This window comes from Squalius cephalus (assembly GCF_949319135.1).
Source record: "Squalius cephalus genome assembly, chromosome: 10".
NCBI lineage: Eukaryota > Metazoa > Chordata > Actinopteri > Cypriniformes > Leuciscidae > Squalius > Squalius cephalus.
Window position 1 is genome coordinate 39,000,297 of NC_137131.1, and position 25,933 is coordinate 39,026,229.

At 44.0% G+C, this 25,933-nt stretch overlaps 1 pseudogene across 1 annotated transcript; it reads right to left on the bottom strand.

The window, feature by feature from the left end:
• Positions 1–1,234: 1,234 nt before the first annotated feature.
• On the bottom strand, positions 1,235–24,460 carry LOC307165952 (ras and Rab interactor 2-like; annotated as a pseudogene). The gene is made up of 6 exons (XR_013824083.1): positions 24,436–24,460; positions 20,492–21,642; positions 14,459–14,767; positions 12,731–12,862; positions 1,896–2,059; positions 1,235–1,767 (listed from the first exon to the last, which is right to left on the bottom strand). The product of XR_013824083.1 is annotated as a ras and Rab interactor 2-like (transcript).
• Between the last annotated feature and the right edge of the window lie 1,473 nt (positions 24,461–25,933).

Here is a 25,933-nt window from a genome sequence, read left to right on the forward strand (position 1 = left end):
GACATTAGTTAGTATCACCTGCTCAGGGACTACAGATGAAAATGAGCTATTTAGCTAATTCTACATTGAAGTTTTACTACAGTGTTGATTAATGTGCATTGTCCCTGTTAAATAAAAAAATAATAAAAAATAATAAAAAAAATAAAATAAAATCCACATTTACCTATAGGAATACGACACCTATCACCGTATACATATATAAGCTTCTTCAGTATTATCAGCAGCTATCGCGTTTCTCAGGAGCGAATTACCCTCCTCCATCCCCAGCTCCTCCTCTCACCCAGTCAGGATTTGGCATTTGATTCCCCTTGAATCAGAATAAATTCTTGAATTATGTTGTACTTTAAAATCTTGAATTAAATATATTTGCAAACATTCATGTTGGTTCTGTTCGGTTTACCCTAAGGGGGGTTATTGCTGCTCTCCCTGCTCTTATCCATGCTAGGCTGCATGGATGCTCAGGGAGTTCTCGCCCAGAACGGAACCATACCGCCAGTCCAAACTGTATGCTAATTGTCAATCGTATTTGACGGTAGTGGTCCTGACAGAAAAATTGTTCACTGTGTTGATTGAGTCTCGTGACAGCAGAGGTGACAATTCCTCTGACGAAGCAAAAGCTCTGGACACTCATGCGACCTGAATGCAAAAATAGCTTAAAGATTATGTACAGACCTCTATGAGTGAATCCCTGACACCTTTTTATACATATAACAACAACACATTATGGATTTCATTTCAGTCTTAGCATTTTTGGGGACAGACGCTACATTCATCCTGAATCAAAAGAAATCTCAGGTTGGATACCACATTACTGACAATGCCCATTATATCTTATGCCCAGTAGATCTATTAAACATTTCTATTTAAAACATAACTTTATGTGAAGTATCAATATTTTACATATTTTAATATGCATATATTTGCCACTTTCCATGAATGTGGCACACTATGGTTTCCCACTCCTTTTTTTTTTGTTGCATATTGCATGCAAGCCTGTTACAGCATAATTTTCCCACATTACAAAAAGTGCAACATTCTCTAAAATTGTAATATCCAATAACATAATTCTGACCCTTTAGTGGGAAAGACAAGTATTTTATCTCATTTCATATTCTCAATTTTTACACAAATGATTTTGACTGCAATCATGAAGCTAATCTTTTCAACCCTGTTACCAAGGTTATTGTAAGATTAAAAACAACCAAACTAATATTGTCTTTATATTTTGGTGAAACATAAGTTATATCCATAAATATAAACCAACAGTCGGTCCCAATCTAGCTAGCGCTTACTTGCAATCCTGTTACCCAAATTTGTTTTTAAACTTAAACCAAATGTACCCTCATGGAAAGCGTCAATTACATCATTCTTTATTGACACAGTCTTTCATCTTGCAATCTTTATACACAGTTTTTAAAGTCACACCCTGAATAAACATTTTCCTGCTAGTGTTCAGGCATCGTCCTGCTCTGAAGACACGGGCGTGGGACAGTTTATGTTGGCTATCCTCCTGTAGACAAAGTAAAAGTGTTGAGGGTTCGGTCGACTGTGTAACTCTGCCTTTATCTGCTGTGGTTGTGTGTCTGCGGCCAACTGCTGGCTACTGTTGTCTGTGAGAAGAAAGAGGCCGTAGTTTTCCGGATCAGACACACCGAATTTAAGTGCACAAAGGCGGCACACCTCTTCTGTTGTGGCGTAGGGCCGGACCTGAAGGGTTTTAGCCGTGCAGCCGTTACCTGCCTTCTGCAGAGCCACACGCAGGTAATTCTTCACAAACAAAACAAAGAAATTATAGTGAGTTTATAACCACTGAAAATAGTTAAATGCTTTCCATTAAATGCAGTCAGGAACTACACAAACGCTGAGCACAAACTGTTCTGAGGTCAGGGTTTTACCTGGAGGTTGTCCACTGAGGGCAGGTTTCTCTGCAGTGTGCGACGCTGGTGCCACTGGTGGAGTGTGTCGCGTGTTGCAGAACTGAGGATCCGTGCAGCCTGTTCCTCCTGGAAGTTCTTAATCAGTGACATCGCTCCGTAAGCACTGGTGAGGTAATAACCTCCTGTACAGGATCAAGACAAAAGGAGAATCTTATTGTTTTAATACAGTGAACCTTCCAAAACCTAAATAAAAACTCTGTCCAATATTATTGTTACGAACTGCTCTGAGACACGAAGGTTGAGATCCACAACCAACCAACCAACCAACCAACCAACCAACCAACCAACCAACCAACCAACCAACCAACCAACCAACCAACCAACCAACTCTGTCCAATACTATTGTTACCAACCAACCAACCAACCAACCAACCAACTCTGTCCAATACTATTGTTATCAACCAACCAACCAACCAACCAACTCTGTCCAATACTATTGTTACCAACCAACCAACCAACCAACCAACCAAACAACCAAACAACCAACCAACCAACCAACCAACCGTCAGAGGCAAAAGAGTAATCCACGGAACAGGCAAGAAATCCAAAAACCAAGAGACATGAAATTGCGGCAACTGCAGCAGCCTATCGAGAGAGGCCCCTCGTGACGTCAGATCCAATGAGGGTGCTTCGCGCCCACTGCGTCACGTCCCACCGAAACGGGCATGGCTTGGGCCTATAAATATAGCTCAACAGGCTGTGAAATCTGGTTTTTCATCGCCGAAGCGAACCAGAGCGTGATGCATGCACGGCAAAGATATACAGTACTCGTTCCCTCTTCTAGAGAGAACCGAGGTTACGTTAGTAACCGAGTACGTTCTCTTACGAGAGGTCTCTCGTACTGCATAATATCTTACGCTAGGGGAACACAGTGTAAAACGCTGTGCGTGCTGAGATCCAACACCAAAGTCCCAAGGGCAAGTGCCCGGGGCTCATATAGTGCATGATCATCAGGGACTCGCAGAGAGTCCAGGAAAGAGGGGCTGGAACAGCATCATTCCTGTAATAAGTAGCGTCCTATAAGGAGCAAATTATATAAATAGTGTTCCACACAGTGAGGGCGAAAACTCGGCCTGGTCTGATGAATATTACGGGTCTTACACACTGCCCATGGAGTTATTTACAGAGAGACAGTGAACTCTTCGCCCAATTGACCCTTCGCAGGGAGCTTGATTGACAGGCGATCTAATCAATCATAATCCGCCATCCGCCATTTTGTCCGACAAAGCAGTCAGGAGAGATAGCAGATTAACATGGGAGGATTTGAACTTGAAAAACGGAATGTACTGACGCCTTTCCGCGGTTTAAAACAACATTCCTTCTTATGTTCATTCATGTTTATTTGATGCTATAAATGCACTAGAAGGAAGAGATGATCGGTTCACGAGCAGCTTTAACTGATGCTCTGTCTACAGCGATCTGTCAGACACATTTAAGAGCCACAAAACGGTATGTATCGTTTAAATTTCTTTTAAAAAATGACTAAATTTGAAAGGTGAGACTTTGTTTAATATGTTTAATATCAAAAGTAACCGAAAAGTAACCTGGTCTGTCCTGTCTGTCAGCATGTTGTCAGTCTCTTCTCTGCTCCGCGATGTATTTTTCACTGCGTGAGAACATGGTGTGGCGTGAGAGCAGCGTAGCTTGTCAGACATAGCGACAGTAACTAAGGGGGGCGGGTCTTTGCGAAGGGTCAATTGACTTTGAGACCTAGATTCTCGAGATGTTCGAGTAATATGGTCCTGTGTTCTATGAGCTCTGAGTGAGATCGAGCTAGAATCAGCCAATCGTCCAAGTAATTCAAAACTCGCATGCCCCAAAGTTTCAGGGGTGCCAGTGCCGCGTCCATGCACATCGTGAATGTACGAGGTGCTGGGGACAGGCCAAACGGCAGGATTGTGTATTGATATGCCTGGCCCTCGAAGGCGAATCTCAAAAATCGCCTGTGATGTGACGCTATTTGTATTTGGAAATACGCGTCCTTCAGATCTATTGACATAAACCAGTCCCCTTGGCGAATTTGCGAGAGGATTTTCCTGGTTATGAGCATTCTGAACCGGCGTTTCGAAAGCACCTTGTTCAGCTGTCTTAGATCTAGAATGGGTCTGAGACCCCCGTCTTTTTTCGGTACCAGAAAATATCTGCTGTACAGGCCCTCTTCGCTCTGAGCTTGAGATAAAGGCTCTATGGCCCCTTTGCTCAATAGTTTCGCAATTTCGGCTCGAAGTAGATGTGCTACTTCCTTTTTCACCGTAGTTTCGATTCTCGCGTAACGGCGAGATCTGGGCTCTGGTCGCGACATGGTGGCGACCGGAGAGCTTTGGTGTGCTGTAACATAAACGCCGTGCTTGCAGCGTTCGAGGCGGGGGGGCGCACTGATGACAGCGGGCAGTCTGCCCGCGCTCGACTCTCCTATAGCGGTTTGCTGAGAGAGGGCGAGCCCCGTAGGGCTTGTCATGTCTGTGAGTGAATGTGGGCGCGGGACAGTGGGCACATTTACTACACTGAAAACACCGTCTGCTTGAACAGACTGTATGTGCGTTGGTTTCGTTTTTACAGAAACCGTGGGACATGCAGTGTGTAGTGTTTGTGGGCACTGGGTCGTGGGCACATTCACTACGTTTAATGCTCAATCGACATGAGTCGATTTTATGTGTGCGAGCCCTGTGTGGAGGGCTGTGCTTGTGTGTAGGAATGAGCACTGGGCTGTGGGCATTTTTACTACACTCATAACACCATCTGCCGTGGCCGGAATACCAGAAAATACACTCTTTATGAGATTTATCTGGGTCGCCGTGAGAACGGCGTTTGTGTGCAGGCAAACGGGCTGTAGTACAGGCTTGTTTTCTGCTAAGTACACTGGGACAGTCGCATTTACTGGAACTGAACGAGCGAGAAGTTTTGGTGGAAGTCTGGCCGCAGCGGGACTTGAACACCGTCGTTTTCCTAGGCGGGCTAGGAAGACTTTGAGGCCTCAGGCTTTACCTCAATCTTCGGCCGGGGCCCACGCGGAGGGGGGCGGCGGCCGGCAGAGCGAGAGCGCGGTCTCGGGTCCCGGGCCTGTCGGCGCTGCGAAGCGGCGGTGGTGGGCGGGGGCTGCGGCTGGGAGCTTCGAGCAGACGGCTGTTTAGAGCGACCTGCTGCGGAACTGGAGCGCTTAGGCAGAAAATGCTTCATGGCCTGTGACGTTTTCTGCACCTCAGCGAATCTATCCGCAAAATCCTTGACGGATGATCCAAAGAGGCCGGCAGAGGAGATGGGGGCATCGAGGAACTCTGTGCGCTCCGAGTCCGACATCTCGGATAGCGTTAGCCACAAATGTCTCTCAGCTACAGTGAGAGAGGCCATGCTCCGCCCTATGGCCTGTGCAGCATACTTGGTGGCGTGAAGGGCAAGATCCGTAGCGCTCCTCAGGTCCGGCACGCTGATAGCTTCCGGTCCTTCCTCATCCAGTTTACGGAGAAGGTTGGCCTGGAAGATTTGCAGGATGGCCATAGAATGCAGCGCTGACACAGCCTGCCCAGCAGCGGTGTAAGGCTTTTGAGGGCAGAGGGCGGGCAAAGATGGGCCGCTACAGCTTCTTCCACGGGGGGAAGAGAATGGTACCCCTTGTCTTTAGCACCGTCCACCATGGAGAATGCTGTTGAGACAGAGGAACGCATTCTGGCTGAGAAGGGAGCTTTCCAAGACTTAGCGACTTCTTCATGAAGCTCAGGAAGAAAAGGCGTGGGTCTTGAAGACGGCGAAGCGCGGTCTCGTTGCCGAAAACAACCATCCAGCCGGTTGTGCGCAGGCTCCTCGGGCGCAGACCACTCAAGGCCGAGGCTTGAAACGGCCTGCTCGAGCAGACGCATGAGCTCTGCTTCAATGTTCACTCTTTTTCCAGACGGCTGGGGAACAGAGGGGGCGAGATCAACAGAGCTCGGCCAATCCTCACTGCCCGATGCCAGGAGAGAACAGGTATCATCCTCCACACACATGGCTTCTTCGTCGTCATCCATGACGGAAGCGGCGGCAGACGGTGGCCGCTGTCCGTCAGTAAGGGACTCGGGTGAAGCAGGCGGCGAAACTGGCGGGCGAACCGGCGAGCTTCTGCGGGTTGGAGGAGGTTCCGGGACCCGCTGAGCACGGTGCTTTTTACGGCGTGGCACCGCAGCGGGCGGAGGTGCAGACTCGGTGAAAGATGCCAGGCGAGTCCTCAGAGTCACCATGGGCATTAGCTCGCAGTGAGGGCAGTCGCCGTCAGCGAGCGCGAGAGCTGCGTGATCCTCACCCAGGCAGGAAACGCAGATGACATGGCGGTCCCCGTCGCTGAGTGGGGCTCGGCACGAGCCACAGAAGGAACGAGACATCTTAAAAAAGACGCTCGGCTCTTTTAGAGAGTGAGTGTGAGTCGCGGCGGCGAACACACACTAGCAGAGAGAAAAGGATATAGATGCCGGATAGCGTAGCAGGAACGGCGACTGAAGGCGGCGAGTAGTCGGCCAGCGGCTTCAGATGCAAAGGCTCGTCCCGCAGAAGGCTTTTTCCAGACGGCGCGGCTTCTTCCTCTCGGGATCCAGCGATGCGTGAGCTTCGCTTGAAGAGATGAAAAATCTGATTTCACAGCCTGTTGAGCTATATTTATAGGCCCAAGCCACGCCCATTTCGGCGGGACGTGACGCAGTGGGCATGAAGCGCCCTCATTGGATCTGACGTCATGAGGGGCCTCTCTCGATAGGCTGCTGCAGTTGCCGCAGGGCAGCCAATGGGCGTGCGAGCCGTCTCGCCTATGTCTGCATGCTGCCGCAACGCGTTTTACATTATTACAAAATTAAGGATAATTTTTGGCTTCAATATCTCGCGGAAAAGAGGTTTTCCCCTAGCGTAAGATATTACGCAGTACGAGAGACCTCTCGTAAGAGAACTTTTGTCACATTATAAATGGCTTTATTGTCAGTTTTGATCAAATTAATGCATCCTTGCTCAACAGAAGCATTAAAGGGATAGTTCACCCAAAAATGAAAAAAGGACCCCATTATTAACTCAACCTCAAGTCATCCTAGGTTTATATGACTTTCTTCTTTCAGACGAATACAATCGGAGTTATATAAAAAAATAAAAAATCCTGGCACTTCCAAGCTTTATAATGACAGTGAATGGAGGACGAGGTTTTGAAGACTAAAAAGAGCATCAATCCATCATAAACGAACTCCACACGGCTCCGGGGGTTAATAAAGGCCTTCTGAAGCAAATCGATGCATTTGTGTAAGAAAATTATACATATTTAAAACTTTAAAAAATAAAATAACTAGCTTCCGGCAGACGGCCTACGCAAGTCGACTTACACCAAAAGGTTTGTGACCTGACTGTGTACATACAATATAATAAATCTTTTCAAAGAATGTCTGCCACACTGAAAACAGTGAGAACAGGAGACACACACCCTTGGAGGAAATTACTCTGTTGAGAATAGAACTTAGGATGTTTGTCACACATGTGACGGCCCCTGTGTGATTGTTAATCATCTTTGTTCTGTTGAGGTGATTGCTGATTGGGTGCACCTGGAACCTGTGAGTGGTGCACCTGGAACTTGTGAGCCATTGGGGATAAAGCTCCAGTTGGTCAAACTACTCGAGCATTCCCTTCTCTGTAATCCAGACATCAACCATGGCCTGATCACTCCGACTGCCATATCTTGTTTTGGGTTTATTTATGTTATAGAGACCTACCATCTACATTTAAATAGTTATTTTTGGTGACTCTTTTGTTAAATAAATCACTTTTGATTATTTATGCTGCATCGTTCCCTCTTTTGTCATGACCCTTGAGCCAGGTTGTGACAAAATGGGGGCTCGTCTCGGTCTTAGTATTCAGGCAATTTAATAAGATATTAATGTTTAATACGTAGACCTATGTATTGAGGTCCAGTTTGTTGGGAGCGTGGCAGCCCATTGGAATGGTAAGAAGCTTGTTTTATTTTGGTAATTGTTTGTTTGCTTGTTTGTTTGCTTGTTTGTTCATTTGGGGTAGCGCTGTGGTGATATACAATAGGTTGGTTGGTTGAGCAAGTGAAGGTTTGTTTACTGGCATTTGAAATAAACTTGTAGGTGATTTGTTTTCTTACAAATTATTTATTGTTGTTTCTACAGTCAACAGGTAATCCAGGTGACTTGTGGGTCCTTGTGTGCGTAAAAGTGGTTGAACGTGGGTGAAGCTTTTAGGTTGGGAGCATGTCTGTGGTTTTGGGAGGGTCGCTAGTGTGCTAGTTGCTCTTCCAAGCCAGCGGTCATTAGTGCATAAATACCCACCACAAGTAGCTGCATGAAGACTAGGGATGTGTGCTTTGATGCTAAGGCTAGAGGTTGGCCTGATGCAGACTGTGCTTTGATGCTTCAGTGTGTGCTGACAGGACGAGCGCAGGAAGCTTATTCATCCTTGAGCGCAGAAGATAGCTCTAGCTTTGTAAAAATCAAGTCTGCTGTGTTGAAGGCGTATGAGCTGGTACCAGAAGCGTATCGCCAACGTTTTAGGTCCTGGGAAAGACGCACTGGTCAAAATTATATGGAGTTTGCTCGGGACGTAACTGGTCATTTTAAACGTTGGTTGGATGCGTGCTATAACACATGAGTGTTCTTGGAGAGCTGGTGCGCCAAAGTTAGAAGCAGTATCGCGAGGTAATGTTGACACTAAATGTAACTACTGTCATGAAGAGGGTCACTGGAAGGCTGATTGTCCGCTGCTGCATTTTAGAAACAAAACTGTAATATCTAAGGTTAAGCCTGTGGCAGCAGCTGCGCCGGTTGTTACGGACTGTGTGTCTGAGTTACTTACAGCGGAGCTTGAACCGGATGTCTTGGCAGCTTATGCCCCTTTTATTAGAGATGGGTTTGTGTCACTGGTAGGAAGTGAGGTTAGGGTTCCAGTAAAAATTCTGAGGGACACAGGGGCCTTTGACTCTTATATTGTGGGATCTTTGTTGCCGTTGTCAGAAGAAACTGATACGGGTGACTGCATACTAAGTCGTGGCATGGGTTTAACTGTTTTGCCCATAATGTTAGATAAGTTGGTCCTGAACTGTGAACTGGTAAAAGGAGAAGTAGATGTAGGTGTGCGTCCAGCGTTGCCCATTGAGGGGATTCATTTCATTCTGGGTAATGGGCTGGCTGGTAGCCGTGTTTGGGCTGACACTACTCCCTTACCAGTTGTTGCATCTTGCCCAGTTAAGTCTGTTGTTGACCATATTGCCACTGATTTACCTCAAGTTTTCTCAGCCTGTGTAAGTACACGAACTATGAGTAAAGCTGAGTCTGAGAGGGAATCTGATGACAGTGAAGTGGAGTTCGTGACTCCATCGATGTCGGACTTTCCACTATCTGTGTCAAAAATTGAGCGGTTACAGGAACAGCAAAGTGACTCTTCCCTTAAAGAAATGTTTGATTGTGTTGTATCTGCTAAGGAGATCAACAGTGTAGCAAGTGGGTATTTTGTACAAAATGGCTTGTTGCTTAGGAAATGGTTGATTCTGGGTACTGACTTTGTTGGGGATGCTGTCGTTCAGTTGGTGGTACCGACTAAATTTCGTCCCCTTGTCTTAAAAGTCGCTCATGATGAGAGTGGGCACTTTGGTGTGAAAAAGACTTATCTTAATGTCTTGAAGCATTTCTTTTGGCCACGGGTGAAAAAAGATGTTGCAGCATACATTAAGACATGTCATGTGTGTCAGGTAACGGGAAAGCCCAATCAGTCTGTTAAACCTGCTCTATTACAACCCATTTTGGTTATTTGGTTACCATTTGAGCACTTGATTGTGGACTGTGTGGGTCCGTTACCATGCTCTAAGTCTGGTTGTAAATTCCTGCTGTCTGTGATGTGTCAGAATACTAAGTATCCGGCTGCGTATCCATTGAGGGCAATTACCACTAAGGCGGTAGTGAAAGCTCTAAGTCAGTTCATTCCGGTCTTTGGCATTCCGAAGGTCATCCAGAGCGATCAGGGGTCCAATTTCTCTTTGCACATGTTTGGTCAAATTTTGAAGTTGTTGCGTGGCCGTCATAACCAGTCATCAGCCTATCATGCACAGAGTCAGGGGGCCGTGGAAAGATTCCATCAGACTTTGAAGTCTCTCCTGCGTGCATATTGCGCAGAGCTGGATAGAGACTGGGAGGAGGGTCTTCCCTGGCTTATGTTGGCTGCAAGAGAAGCTGTGCAGGAAAGTATAGGTTTTAGTCCTAATGACTTGATTTTTGGACACAAAGTGCGTGGACCCTTGGCTGTTTTAAAGGATGGCCTGGTGGAGGCAGAACCGCCCAGAAAATTTGGTTGATTTTGTCAATGCTTTAAACATCGTCTGTTTGTAGCAGGTGAAATGGCGAGGGAGAAATTGCAAGTGTCACAGAGTAAGATGAAAAATATCTATGATCGCCGTGCGGAGCATCAAGAGTTTAGTCCGGGAGATCAAGTTCTTGCACTGATGCCTGTTGTGAGCTCGCCATTTCAGGCTAAATATGCTGGTCCTTATACAGTTGTTGAGAGAAGGTCTGACCTGAATTACATAATTGCAACACCAGGACGGAAAAAGTCAACACAGTTATGTCATGTCAACCTTCTCAAACCATATTATAAACGTGAGGCTGAGGTAAGCCAGACAGTAAGAGACAAGGTGCATCTGGTTCTGCTTGTGAGTTCGGTGTCAGAATCACAGGAGGCAGATGGAGTGCCAGAACCAGATGACAGTTTGTTAAATGGTCGTCTAAAAAAGTCTGACACTTCGTAACCTTGATAGTCTGTTGTTGCATTTGACTGAATCTAAGCGTGGTGAGTTGTCTGATCTGATACAGAAATATCCATGTCTGTTTGACGATGTTCCTACATGCACAAATTGGATCGAACATGATGTTGATGTTGGAGATGCACAACCAATTAAACAGCATTTTTACCGCATGTCTCCAGAGAAACTTAAACATCTAGACTCTGAAGTTGCTTACATGCTGGAAAATAATATTGCAGTCCAGTCACCTTCTAGTTGGTCTTCACCGTGTATTTTGGTTCCAAAGGCTGATAAATCGCCTAGATTTTGCACAGACTTCAGAAAGTTAAACTCAGTCACTAAACCAGATTCCTTTCCATTGCCACATATGGACGACTGTATAGATCAGGTTGGTTCTGCCAAATTTGTTAGCAAGTTTGACTTGCTTAAAGGATATTGGCAGGTTCCGCTGTCTGCGCGTGCTCAGGAGGTGTCGGCATTTGTTACACCATCTGGACTCTATTCTTATAGAGTCATGCCGTTTGGTTTGAGGAACGCTCCAGCGACATTCCAATGATTGATGAATCACGTTGTGTCAGGTCTAGAAGGTTGTTCCGTTTACTTAGATGATCTGGTTATTTATAGTGACACATGGTATGCTCATCTTAAACGCATTCGAGCTCTGTTTGACAGGTTGTCTGAGGCACGTCTGACTGTCAATTTGGCCAAGTGCGAGTTTGTGAGGGCAACGGTGACGTATTTGGGACATGTAGTGGGGCAGGGCCGTGTAGCTCCGGTCAAGGCCAAAGTCAGGGCAGTAGAACATTTTCCTAGGCCTACAACAAAAAAAGAGTTACAACGGTTTTTGGGTCTAGTCAGATACTACAGGAGTTTCTGTAAAAACTTCTCTACAGTTGTTTTTCATCTGACTGAGTTGTTAAAAGCTAAGGTAAAGTTTGTGTGGTCTAATGAGTGTCAGCAAGCCTTTGAGAACATTAAGTCCCTGTTGTGTTCGTCTCCTGTGTTGATAGTGCCACAGTTTGATAAAACATCCATGCTCCAAGTAGATGCAAGTCAGGTTGGTGCAGGTGCTGTTTTGTTACAGGAGGATGGTCAGGGAATGGAGAGACCAGTTAGCTTCTTTTCCAAAAAAAATCAACCGTTATCAGCTGAATTATTCAGTGATAGAGAAAGAAGCGCTGGCACTGATTTGGGCTTTGCAGCACTTTGAGGTGTGCATTGGAGGAGGGCCACTTGTTGTGTACACAGATCACAATCCGCTGACATTTTTACAGTCACTTTAGTGTCCCAATTGACAGCGGGTGCACCTGGAACCTGTGAGTGGTGCACCTGGAACTTGTGAGCCAGTGGAGATAAAGCTCCAGTTGGTCAAACTACTCGAGCATTCCCTTCTCTGCAATCCAGACGTCAACCATGGCCTGATCACTCCGACTGCCATATCTTGTTTTGGGTTTATGTTATAGAGACCTACCATCTACATTTAAATAGTTATTTTGGTTAAATAGTTTATCTTTTGTTAAATAAATCACTTTTGATTATTTATGCTGCCTCGTTCCCTCTTTTGTCATGACCCTTGAGCCAGGTTGTGACACACATGAAAAATGCTTTTGTTCTGAAACTCCTCCTACTCCACAATTATTAAAGGATTAGTTCACACTAATTTAGTTTGTCTTTGGAACACAAATGAATATATTTCTATTGAAGAGACGTAATCGCTTTACTGTATATGATGAACAGATTTAATTTAAGCTTTTATTCACATATAAACATTGATCAGTGAACATGTTTACAGGATTCAAATTTGGTCACAGAAGCCCAAGCACGCTTGCAAAAGTCTTATGGGATTGGAACGACAGGAGGGTGAGTAAATGTTGACAGAATTTTCATTTTTGGATGAACTAACCCTTTAAATTCATTAATATTACAAAGGGGTCATTACAAACCAAGAAAGAGAATTCACATTAAATATTGGACAGGAGAAACCATGTAAAATTACATTAATTTAAATAAATTATTACACAAATATAAGGACATGCTAACGCACCTTCTCCATGCAGTAAAGGAGGATCTAGCAGCTCCATCATATACAGGATCTCAGTGTCCAACTGTGGCATGTCACACTGGACCAGTACATATGTCAACATGGGCAGGAAATCATCCGCTCCAAACATCCTCACTGGCGCAGACAGAGGAAACATTTATCAGTGACCTTTACACGAGCCATTCCACTTGATTAAGGTGCAAATACTTTCACCTTTCAAATACTAATCTCATATGCTGCATCCCAGTTCGTACACTATCCATCCTAAATAGTATTCAAAATTAGGATTTGGTGTTCGAAACAATAGCATGTTGAAATGAGTATCCCAAAACTACCCGGATGCTCTTTCACACTCTAACGGCTAATACTGCCCACATCCCAATATTGGTTTGATGAAGATTAGATAAGAACTACAAACATAAATAAAGTGTTAAAAAACTACAAACATGGCGGATGTGTGATACCGAAGGTTAAGTAGAGATGTTTAGATAAAGGGGTTTGATAGTCAGTATCTAATCTGCTGAAAAAACAACGTTATCCACATTATATTGCATCTTCAACAACGTTGTGAACTTTTATAAAGATACATTTTAAAAACATCATTCAAACACACAAGGAAAGTTTTCCGCATAAAAGGCCCACAAATGACAGATCAACGTGCTATTACATTTCTCTCCAATATGGTAGGAAATTAAATTGAATGTGGAGGATGTTAACTGTGAAGACTAAATATTTACTGTTTAGTGTTATTTTTTAGTTTTATTTTTCTTTATTCATTTTCTTTATAATTTCATAATGTATTTTGTGAAGTCAGACTATGTTTGTACTTGTGTGCTGAGCAGATAGCTGGTAGAGTTATATTTTGTTTAGAGGTATGCAATGTTCACTTAGCAGAGATGTTCCAATGATGATGATACTTCAAATGTGTACAGTTGGTATGCTCTTTGCGAGAAAAGGAATGTTTCAACTGATGCAAATGTACCATATGTATACCACTAATGCATTAATGTATACACTGAGAAATAGTTTCTTAATATGGATAGTGGATTGCACCATGTGTAACAATTAGGTATACATTCCATTTTTAAACATAAGCAATGCGTTTTTGATACCTTAAAAGGAAGCTGTAAGTCTCTCTGTAATGTATATAAGCTCAAACTTACTGTACCACCTCAGAGAAACATAAAGGCATGAGGGCATGAGAGGAAGGAAACATAGAGATAATGGGGTTAAGGAGAAACCCAGAGAAACCATTTACAGCTAGTATGATGGGGTGAGAAGATAGAGAAATGGGGAACAGAGAAATCTGGAATGAAGACCTCTCATGTAGCCTTATATTCTTCTTCTATATGCCTTTTTCTCTCTGTCTGACACATGATACATAATAAATTGAGATCTCTTGGCAAAAGTAACTGGTGTAGCTTCCGTGATTCAATCATGATGGGGGAAACCATGAATTTTAAATCTACAACTGTGACAGGGCAGATTAAACGGTGACGGGATGCACATAACTAAGCGACAGAGCTGTCCTTTAAAGAAGCAATTATGATGAAGAAGTATCTTGCCTACTCTGCTACTACACATTTAAAATACTTTTTCTTCACAAAAAGAGTACATCATTTTAAGGCATAGTATAAGTAGGTGAATTGGGACGCAGCAGTACACACCTAAAACATAAACACACATAAAGCCTTTAAATAAACCCTTGAGGCAAACTCCACCTGTACACACCTTCATGATCTTGCATGATACTGTAGATGAGTTTGCAGACTTTCAGCAGGACCGATATCTTCCTCTCAGGTGAGTACATGCTGCACATGGCTCGGAGTTTTCTGCGGATGCGGTGGATGGTGAAGGCGCCTGGTGGCCGGGCTCCGATCACTCCCAGCTCGTGAGGGCGTTTGGTCTTGGCCAGGGTCAGATTCTCCTGCAGCCTCTGACACACTCCTCTGGCCACCTGGAACTCAAGCAGCGCTGACTGCAAGCAGCCATACAGAGGTTTCAGCACACACTTATGCATGGCCTTCTCCAACACCGGATCTGAGAAAGAGATGGACTGTCAGTTAACGCTTCAGAGAAACTTAACATCTTCATAGTGATAAAAAAGGAACAAAAAGACATGAATTATTAACTACTGAACTTTTTGCTACTTAATAGACAGTTTTAAAGGAATAGTTCACCCCCTAATGAAACTTCATACTTTACCTATTGTTCTATACGTTCACGTTTTTTCAGCTCAGTATTTCCACAGCAGTCTGGTCTGAACTGTCATTCTTTATACAAACCAGACAAGTTACAATCCCTTTGGCCTTGCACTTACTTCAAACTTCAAAGTATTTTCATACATTTTACAATATAACTGCAGGGAAAAGAGATGACTTGAAAGGTATATTAGATATCAGAATGCAGGTATGGTGCTTGTATTTCACTGCTAAATTGCTCCTATTTTGAAATTATGTACCTGTCATGAACTGCTTCGAGACTCGAAGGTGAGATCCAAATGCAGCTTTATTTATGGGCAATCCAAAGGCGTAATCCAAGGTACAGGCAATGGGTCAAAACACAGGTAGGCAGTACAAACAAACAAACAAACAAACAAACAAACAAAACAAAACAGGCAAGGTGTCAGAAGCAAGAGAGTAATCCACGGAACAGGCAAGAAATCCAAAAACCAAGAGACAGGAAACCAGGGAAAAATGCTCAGAGATGCAGTGTGACACAAACAAGACTTCACCATGAGTGATGGGGTGAACCAGGCTATATGGGATGAACTAAACAAGATGATGGGGGTACAGTTGAATGTGATAATGAGTGCTGATGAGTCCAGGCAGAGAATGATGGGAGATGTAGTCTGTGAGTGAACATGATAGTCTGGTGTGGAGTGCCCTCTAGTGGCTTTCAAGGGCACTCCAGCTGGTGACCGTTATATAGCCCCTCCTCAAAGGAGCGGCTTCCAGACGCTCTAAAATAGTCCAGGAGGGAGGTGGAGCGGAGGCGGACCCGGGGGCGGGATGGAGGGCCAGGCCCGTGGAGCGGAAGAGGACCTGGAGACTGTGGCAAGACGGGAGGCCAGGGCGGAGCAGGCAGTGCAGGCGACCAGGGCGGAGCAGGCAGTGCAGGCGACCAGGGAGGAGCAGGCTGTGCAGACGGCCAGGGAGGAGACGACCCTTCAGGAGGCCAGGGAGGAGACGACCCTTCAGGCGGCCAGGGCGGATCAGACAGTTCAGGAAACCATGACGGCGTGACCTCCATGGTCCTATCAAGGGGCCAGGTTCATCAGGTTCAGGCGTGTCGGCGGCCATCTCTGCTGAGGGCTCAGGTTCAGGCGTGTCGGCGGCCATCTTGTCCGGAGACACAGGCTCGGCGGCGACCATCTTGTCCGGAGACACTGGCTCGACGACGGCCATCTTGTCCGGAGACACTGGCTCGGCGGCAGACGTGACATGAAGAGACTCAGACTTGGCAGGCATGACGTGAAGAGACTCAGACTTGGCAGGTATGATGTGAAGAGACTCAGACATGGCAGACGTGACGTGAACAGTCTCTGGATCGGCAGACGTGATGTGAATAGTCTCTGGATCGGCAGGACTGACATGAAGCGTCTCTGGATCGGCAGGACTGACGTGAAGCGTCTCTGGATCGGCAGGACTGACGTGAAGCTTCTCTGGATCGGCAGCGGCCATGATGGGATGAGGTTCTGATATGACTGCGCTGGTGAGCGGTGTTAGCACTGGAGTTGCCAACACTAGAGTGGGCATGACATGAAGTAGCTCAGGCATGGCAGGGCTGACGTGAAGTGGCTCAGGCTCAGCAGGGCTGACGTGAAGAAACTCAGACTTGGCAGGCATGACGTGAAGTGACTCAGGGTGTATTCACACCTGCCTTGTTTGGTTCGATTGAATCGAACTCAAGTTCGTTTCCCCCCTTGGTGCGGACCTTTTGGGCAGGTGTGAATACAGCAATCGAACTCGGGTGCGGACCAAACAATCGAATCGAGACCCAGCTGAAGAGGTGGTCTCGGTACGGTTCCAAACGAACTCTGGTACGGTTCGTTTACGGTGTGAACATGAACCGACCCAACTGCAGAAAACTGCGCCTTTTTATTTGACTGCTCTTATGAGGATACTTAACAAAACAGACATTTTGGCATAATGCTGTGCATGTGTTATTGTTCGTTCAAGCGCGAAAGAGAAAGAGAATTCTGGCGCGCTGTCTGTGCACGCGATACTGTTGCGCGTCTTTCTGCGAGCCGTGTGTGCATTCACAGACAGAGCGTTCTCTTTTGTCTTACCGCGCTTAAATGGTTTAAAAGCACGTTCTCTCCGCCGGAACCGTACTTGCAGCACATCGTCGTCTTCTCAAAATCTAATTACAACATCGTATAGATGACATTTTGTCATATGCTCAATAGTTTCTTAATATTGCGTTACACCAAATCAGTAAAAGAACAAATATTGCATTACGAAATATCTCCACGCTGAGCCTGTTTTTGCACTTCCTGCTTTTCCCTGCTTGAGAATTCTTTTTTTATTATTTCTTTATTTAAAAGGGACAGCGCACATTAATCAACACGAGGACAAAGTCCAAAATGTAAATGTGCCAGATTTAGCCATACAGGCTCATTTTCATCTGCAGTCTCTAGATTGATGGTTAAGAGAAAACAATAAATACACTACAACAATACAATAAATGCATATCAATAAGAAAGCCTTAGATATAGATAAGTAAGAATAACACCACTATTCCCGATCAGGACAACTGGCAGGTTGATGGGAAAAAAAAAAAAAAAAAAAATCCTGTCCAATGAATGGACGACCTTAGCACACATGTGGTTTTGTTTACAAATTTTGGTTCACTTGCAAAAAGAGCAGTGTGAAAGCGAAACTTACCAAACAAAAAAATCAACATTGCATTTGGTCCGGACCAAAGCAAGTGAACTATCGGACTTTCCTGGTGTGAATACACCCTCAGACTCAGCAGATGCCAAACTCACAGAAAAAGTTGAGCCGCTCAGTTGCAGGGCCAAGTCAATATAATGGCAATCCAAAGGCATAATCCAAGGTACAGGCAATGGGACAAAACAAAACAAAAACAAAAACAAAAACAAGGGTCAGAAGCAAGAGAGTAATCCACGGAACAGGCAAGAAATCCAAAAACCAAGAGACAGGAAACCAGGGAAAAATGCTCAGCGATGCAGTGTGACACAAACAAGACTTCGCCGTGAGTGATGGGGTGAACCAGGCTATATGGGGTGAACTAAACAAGATGATGAGATACAGGTGAATGTGATAATGAGTGCTGATGAGTCCAGGCAGAGAATGATGGGAGATGTAGTCTGTGAGTGAACATGATAGTCTGGTGTGGAGTGCCCTCTAGTGGCTTTCAAGGGCACTCCAGCTGGTGACCGTTACAGTACCCATATTAAAAATACTGAATCATAACATTTGACAATAAAACATCTCCCCATCCAAGCCGAGGTCCAGTAGGGTAGTGCTCATGGGAGATTAAAAAAGAGCTACACAAGTCTTACAGATTGAATCCACACACACACACACACAAAAAAAAATTATATAGTTTATTTTTTTTATTTTTATTTTTTACTACCTTTTAAAGACACTGCCTGTCATGACTTCGGTCTGATCTGCTGTGTTTTTGTCTTTTCTCTGTGTGCCTTGTTGTCTTTTGAGCACATGTGCTTGTTTTGACAGCTCGAGTGTGCTCCACTGTCATTGTGGCGTCTTCCCTCCCACTCGTTATCCTTAACTATCCTTGTTCTCTTCACACCTGTTGTCAATTAATCCCTCATTATCTCCCCTATTTTAGATCCTTTTGTGCTCAGTCTTTTGTCAGACTGTTAATGTGTGTAAAGCTTTTCCTGTGATTAACTTATCCTTGTCTTGCCGTGCTTCTTCAGACTCCAAGTGTGGTTTTGTTTTTGTCCTGCTTCCACAGTCTCCCTCTCATCCTGTTGCCTGGTTTCCTAGACTGCCTGCTTAGGTGTTATCTTCTGATGGGACTTGGATGAACCACCCCAGACCCTCTCTGTGTGCTCATCACCTTCTTCAGGGAATTCAGTGTGACTTAGACACTGTGTCGGCTGATGCTATAATTGGTTTCTTTTGAGAAGTGCTCTCATGGCCCAGTGGACATTTATTTGGACTTCCTCTTTTCTTTTTGTGTTCCTGTTGTTTGTTCCTGGGCTTATTTGAGAGCAAAATAAACTATTATGTTACCTGCAACTGAATCCGTGTCTCTCCCTGACACTGCCTGTCCAAATTACTAAATGGAAAATACCTGAAGAATCAGAACCATAATATAAACTACATCCTCCACTGATACCCCTTTTCCACCAAGGCAGAGCTGGTGCTGGTTCGGAGCCAGAGCCTAGTTTCAAATCGGTTCTTTGTTTTTCCACCGCCAAAGCACCAGCTCCGAACCAGTAAAACTGGTTCTTAAGTAGCACCAAATCATTGCAGGGTCTAGAACGGAACCAAGAAAGAACCGCTTGCGTCAGGGGCTGGGGGCGGGGTTACCGTGACCAACAAGACGAATAGAAACTTGTGACCGCCATTTTTAAATAGCAGCTAGTCGAGCTAATAGCAGCTCGATTATAATATCCGTCTATGTAAGTTACGGCGAGCTGCACGAACGCGTTGGATTCCGATGTATTTTTGCAAACCCATGGGAATCCATAGTATTGCAACGTCCGTTATTGTTGATGGCTTGTTCGAGATGCATCGGAGCGGCGAGGACCGATCGGAGCTGCGGGAGTGTTTGGAGAGCATACGACTCCTTGTGCTTTTAGATCGCTATCGCAGTGCTTTGATGTCATGCGGCGATCGATCTGCGAGAAGCCGATGCATCTCGAACAAGCCTGGCATGTTTGTGTTTGGCGCTACCGCACTAGCGGTTGCTGGGCAACATGAGACGTATACAGTGACGTAAGATCTGGCTCTGTTGTGGCTCTCTAGCCGGTGGAAAGGCAAACCGGTTCTTAGTAAGCTCGTCAGTCGAACCAACTCTGAACCAGCTTTGGCTCTGGCTCTGAACCAGCACCCGGTTCTTGTTGGTGGAAAAGGGGTATGACAGACTAAGATGAAAATATTTTTCTATTCTCCCTCACACTATCAAACACATTTTTCCTGCATTTGCTTCCTGAAGGAAGCATTACAAAAGCAGCTCTATACTGATAAGGGTAGACTGACATTCAAAACAAAACCTGTTTCTGATGTCAGGTATAAAGCATAATCATAATCTAAAACACGTCTTTTTGGACAATATACATATTTTTGACATGCATTGCTTTAACAAGTCAAAGAAATCAGACCTTGAATTAAACTAAGAGTTTGAAAACTGCACAGACAAGGAAACAAAAAAGGCAAGCTGAGGATACATATCTAAAAGACAAGGCCAACACTTCAAAATGCCAAAACAAACATACTAGTAAATTAAATATAGTAGATTAAACTTGTGGATAAAACTACAAGTGAGCCAGGGGTGTCCAATCGATCCTGGAGGACCACCTTTCAGCAGAGTTTAACTCTAAACCCTAATTAAACACTCCAAAACCAACAAAGGATTCCTAGAAACTTCCAGGAAGGTGTGGTGAAGCTAAACTCTGAAGGAAAGTGGCGCTTCAGAAGCAGGACTGGACACCTCACTCTGAAGTAAAGCCATTTGTAGGTTGAAGGTGCTTTTAAAATTGTTCTCTTTGTTTGAATGGTTTACCATGGCCCTAAAAGACTTAACCTGAAATCTTCTTACCAATCTGGTCCTCAGGTATGTAGGACTCTATGGATGGGTTCATCTCCGAGCTCTGTATGAGGTAAGCCTTCATCTGGGTCATGAACTGCCGGAGCGTCTGCAGAAGATCCTGGCTAGATAAGTGGCAGTTTTTGTTCTCCTGCACAAAGCTCAAATAATCCTGCACCAGGCAACCAAAGTAGGAACCTTTGTCTTGGGACAACTCAATGATCCGGAGCAAGATGCGCTTTTCAGGTGTAGCCAGAACATTGAGGACACCTCGGAATTGTCCCTTTAGTGCTCGTGAGATAACGAGTGATTTCAGATGAGCGCCCACTAGTACAACCCCCAGGAGTCTTTTTGTCTTGCGGGCAGAACGAAGGCGAATATGCAGGTCCCTTTCAAGTCCCACACCATAGTCTTTCTCCTCTTCGTCATGCTCATCACTGTTGTCATCTGTGGAGAGGCCTTGGCCCACACTCTGGGATAGGCCCAAAGGAAGAGGATGCGGAGGACAATCCAGAGAGTCAGATGAGGAAGTGGACAAACCACTTGAGCTTCGCCCTTTCTCTTCTGGACCGGTCCATTGCTGCAGAATGGTGCTGTTGGTTGGGTTGAGAGGTGTATGCATCCGGCTGGCTTGAGACAGGGCCCTAGAGATGGTCTCATCATCTAATGCAATGGTGCAGCGGTAACTGTCTATGTCTGGCTGTTGAGGAGGTTGTGGTGGAGGTTGAGGTGCAAGTTTCTTAGAACTCATTCTGGTAATGCCAGCACTCAAATAGTCCTCCGACCTGGGGGTAAAGCAGGGGTATGAACCAAAATGCGAGGCGGAGGTGGCCTTGGTGGAGGAGGAGGACGAGATTTTCCGTTTTGTGCTGTTGCGTCTTTTGTGATCACTGTTGCTACATTTCCAGTTAGATCTTGTTGTGTCTTGAGGAAGACAGGGTTGATAAAAGACAAAGCACTGTTGGAGCAACTTCTTTCACCTTCGGGGGCATTCGGGCAGGTGTCAGTCAGAGGTAGTGGGACATTTAGATTGCCAGTTGGGGTACAGGTTTGATCCTCTGTCAGTAAGATGTCAGATAAGTTGCTATGCAGAGAGACTGACCGTCTGTCCAGAACCAGGGAACTCTTTGGGACTTGTCTGCTGACAGAAGATTCCCAGAAAGCTGGAATAAAAAAGAGAGAATCTAATTAATGTTTAACAACACATACGCACAATCTTTGAACAAACACAACCACAAAAGCAGCTAACACACCCACTTCAGCGTCCTACCATAGACCACCTAACGTTGTCAGCAAACATTTGAGTTTAAGAGTGTGTAGCTATATCCAGTTACAGCCCGGTTGAAGCGTCTGTTCACTTCTCTCGTCCTCAGGCCCACTGAAAGAGCTATTTTTTTAGAGAGTGTTGGATTTTCTGTACAGCATCATGGGTAATGTAGTTTTCACCAGGAATTCAACTGTTAAACATGATTATTTATAAAAATAAGCATTGTCTCATAATTTGGTAAGTTAGATTAACAACCTAGTAGCTCACAGTTGGTCTGTCTTTATTAAAAGTAGGGATGTCCCGATCCGATCACATGATCGGAAATCGGGCCCGATCACGTGTTTTCAGACTCGATCGGAATCGGACGTTACCTCCCGATCAGGACTCGGATATATATATTCTCATTATTTTTTAACACATCAATATTTATGCGGTGGCACAGAGTTACGCCGGTTTCACACTGCACGCGTTAGTAAGCAGCGCAGGAGCAGTGCGTATGGTGAGCAGGAGCAGGATACGTGCGTTTTGCTTTCACACTGGCACGCGCGGTTTGTCACGCGCGGCTGAACCGCGGGTTGTGTAGGCTACAGAGTCAGACAGAGTACTCCATAATGGATAAGTTGGCATTGCTTTTTTTCGTTTTCAAATACATTTAAGAGAAAAGACTTGTCAAGAAGCTTATTTTATTAATAATTTCATTTATATAACTTTTGTTTCATCTTTGATTTTATTGTTATGGCAACAAGTTTGTTTTTGGACATTTGTTTTCTTTTTAAATTGCTGTTGGTCATTTGATTGACTTTTTAAAACACAATAGATATCATCAATGCACTTTTTGGATAAAACTGTGGTGTATTTTGGCCATGATCAATGTATTATCACTTTAATTCAGCAAAAGCGGCGCAGCAAAAATAGACTCGGCGCCGAAACGATCGCGGCACTCCTGCTCTGCTATACGCACTGCCGCGCCGCCTCTGCGCGCGGTGTGAATGCTCTAAAGCCTGGTTTAATCTGGTAACATGGGGGCGAAAAAAATACGCACTGCACGCTCTGCTAACAGTGCAGTGTGAAACCGGTGTAAGAGTTAGGAGTGCAGTTCCTAAAAGCACATTACTGGCTTTGCAAACACTGTAGCACTTTTATTTTTTATTTGTTTACATGCCTGCCGGGTATTTTAAGTTGAGGTGCTATTTGTTTATATATTAGACTTTTTTTATATTTACTGTTGCACTAAGTCCAAAAGTGAAGAATTTATGTATTACTTGATTGTTCAAGCTACCTCACAGAAGTGCTCTGTTTGTTAACAGAGTTGTTGAATGTTAAAATAAGGTGAATTAAATAAAAAATAAGGAACATCCTGGATCTGTTTTTTCGCTCTTCTTTATTCTTTTTTTTATGTATTAAGTATCGGATCGGGACTCGGTATCGGCAGATACTCAAAATCAAATGACTCGGACTCGGACTCGAGGGCAAAAAAACCTGATCGGGACATCCCTAATTAAAAGCATTCCAGAACAGACTTTCCGAAATACAAACAGAAATGAAAGACTTTGCCTTTAGATTAACTTTATATTTTCTCTGATGCCATGCACCTTGCCACCTTCTTCGCATGCCGTCTTCATCCAATATGTTGGAAATCGTCACATCCGGGGGGGTTTTAATCGCGAAATTAAACCCTTTACATTAGTTTAACAATTGATAATTAAGTATAGTGGGAAATTATACAGATTAAGTTAATTAAACGCAATACAATAGTGTTTTGGTGGTATTAGAAATAAATGTGTGTTACTTTAACAAAAAATATTTGGGTAAAAAGAACAGTGCCACAAAACCATTTTTTTGAGTGTAGTCATCGTTCAAAATCAATTTCCTAATGGAGAAAATGAATGGAGTTTTTACTTCCAGACCCCAACTGTGGCACTCTATTGGGTTTTTGTCGAGGGAACCAAGGAGTTGCTAACTTCCAGGTTGGCCAACAAAAATACATCTATCTACATTCTATCTACAAATTTTTGAGGTTTTGCAGTTGGCCTTAAAAGTCTGCACAGTTTTAAAGGAATTGTTCACAAGACGCTGTTTGATTTAAATAGGCAAATGCTTAAGAGTCTATGATTGAATTATTATTACAGTGATTATAATGTTTCTAGCATGTTATATGTTTGTCAACAATTCTTCTAACCCTAACTGACGGTGACATCACAAGTTTTATTTCAATCAAGAGGTGAATCAATTTTTGGTCAAGATCTTGTACTGACAATGTACAGTCTGTAAAGTCCAGCACTCTGTAAAGTCTCCTCCAGCACATCCCAAAGACTTTCAATGAATTTAAGGTCTGGACTCAGAGGAGCCAATTCATGTGTGAAAATGATTCTTCATGCTCCCTCCCAAACATTCTTTCACAATTTGAGGATGATGAATCTTGACATTGTCATCCTGGAATATGGCCATGATGTGTGTTCATACATGATTGTATAAGAAATGTTTGTTGCCAAACATATAACATGCTAGACACATAATAATAATCGCAAGAATGATCCAATCATAGACTCTTCAGCATTTGCCTTTTTAAATCCAAACAGCGACTTTATTGTCATCATCATTTACTCACCCCTATTCCTTTCCAAATGTGGATCACAAAAGGAGACATTTTGAAGAATCTTTATGACGTTTGCTGTAAATGGCGTCAAACCTGTTGTGATCCACTGAATTGCCATTTTCGCATTGATCGCAAATGATATCTTTGGCAGAGAGATCACATAGGATTCATAGGACTTGTATACAGTGCATAAGTCACATGTACTTTTATGGTGTTTTGCGGTTCTTTTGGGTTCCCCAGAAAAAAAACGGCATACACGAGAAAATTTTCATTTGTGCATGAGCTATGAAGCTTGAACCTGACTCAAAATTGAGAATTTGTGACCCGACCAACATCGTCACATTTTAACATAAACCTGAAATCATTTATTATCTTTTTATTTCCTTCTAAAAGGAGCAAGGAGACCCATATACATTGATCCTGATGCCATCAAATAAAAACAATAATATGTTCACAAAACAAGTTGATTAAAGAATGGAATATTTATTATAATAATTTTTTCATTAATTACAAAAAACAACCTTACTATGTTAATATGAAGGAATGTTCTGTATCTAATTCGAAAAATTAGAAATGTTTCCCTGGCAAATAACTGAAATAAAGTGAGTTTGAGCCAAGAACTAAAACTAGGCCTATTAAAAAAAAAAAAAAAAAATACAAAAGCCCATAACAAAATTACTAAAACCTCAACTAAAATTAAACCGAATATGAAAAATAAAGTAAAAGCTAATACTATACGAGTAGCCTATATAAATAACACTAAACTGGTTATCACACTTCTTTGTTTCTCACAGTGTTTCGAATCAGTGCAGAGGGGGATCATTATTCTGACAGGTGGCTTCATTCTTTTGCATAATATGAATATCAATGAAGGCAAAGGTTACGGGCGACAGAGACAGTTTAACTCTGTCTTCCCAGGAATATTTATCCCTTTAATTATCAAGCATATTTACTAAATAGAACGCAGCTGTCACATCCATAATAAGGCAGACAAGGCAGAGTGTACAAACAAACAAAGTTTATTAAAGTGCAGAGTGAGCGATGAAGGCTGAGATGAACGATGATAGCAATGCTGATATGGTGAACACTTAGCTGAACTTGAATAATGTCTTTGCAGACGAAGATGATGACTTTGACGATGAAACACAGGACGATCGACGATGGATGGAGACGATGGGAAACAACAGGACATCAGGTAGATCCACAGGTAGATGATGCTGGTAAGAAGTCTGAACTGTGTAGAGACGAGACCAGACACTGAGGTGCAAGAAACAGTGACTGATAAAGGGAGTGCAATCATGACGTGCAGGTGCAGGTGATCAGAACTCAGGTGACTGTGATCTGGTGGGCAGAGTGCAGTGATCAGGTGCAGTGGGCGGAAGTGATGGCTCTGTTGACTCCATGACAGTACCCCCTCCTCCACGGTCGGCTCCAGACAGCCGGAAACTGCGATGACGGGGACGACCTCGACCTCTGGGTGCAGGACGAGTAGGATGATCTTGATGAAACTGGGTTAGAAGGGAGGGGTCAAGTATGTCATCTCAAGCTACCCAGGATTGTTCCTCTGGACCGTACCCCTCCCAATCGACCA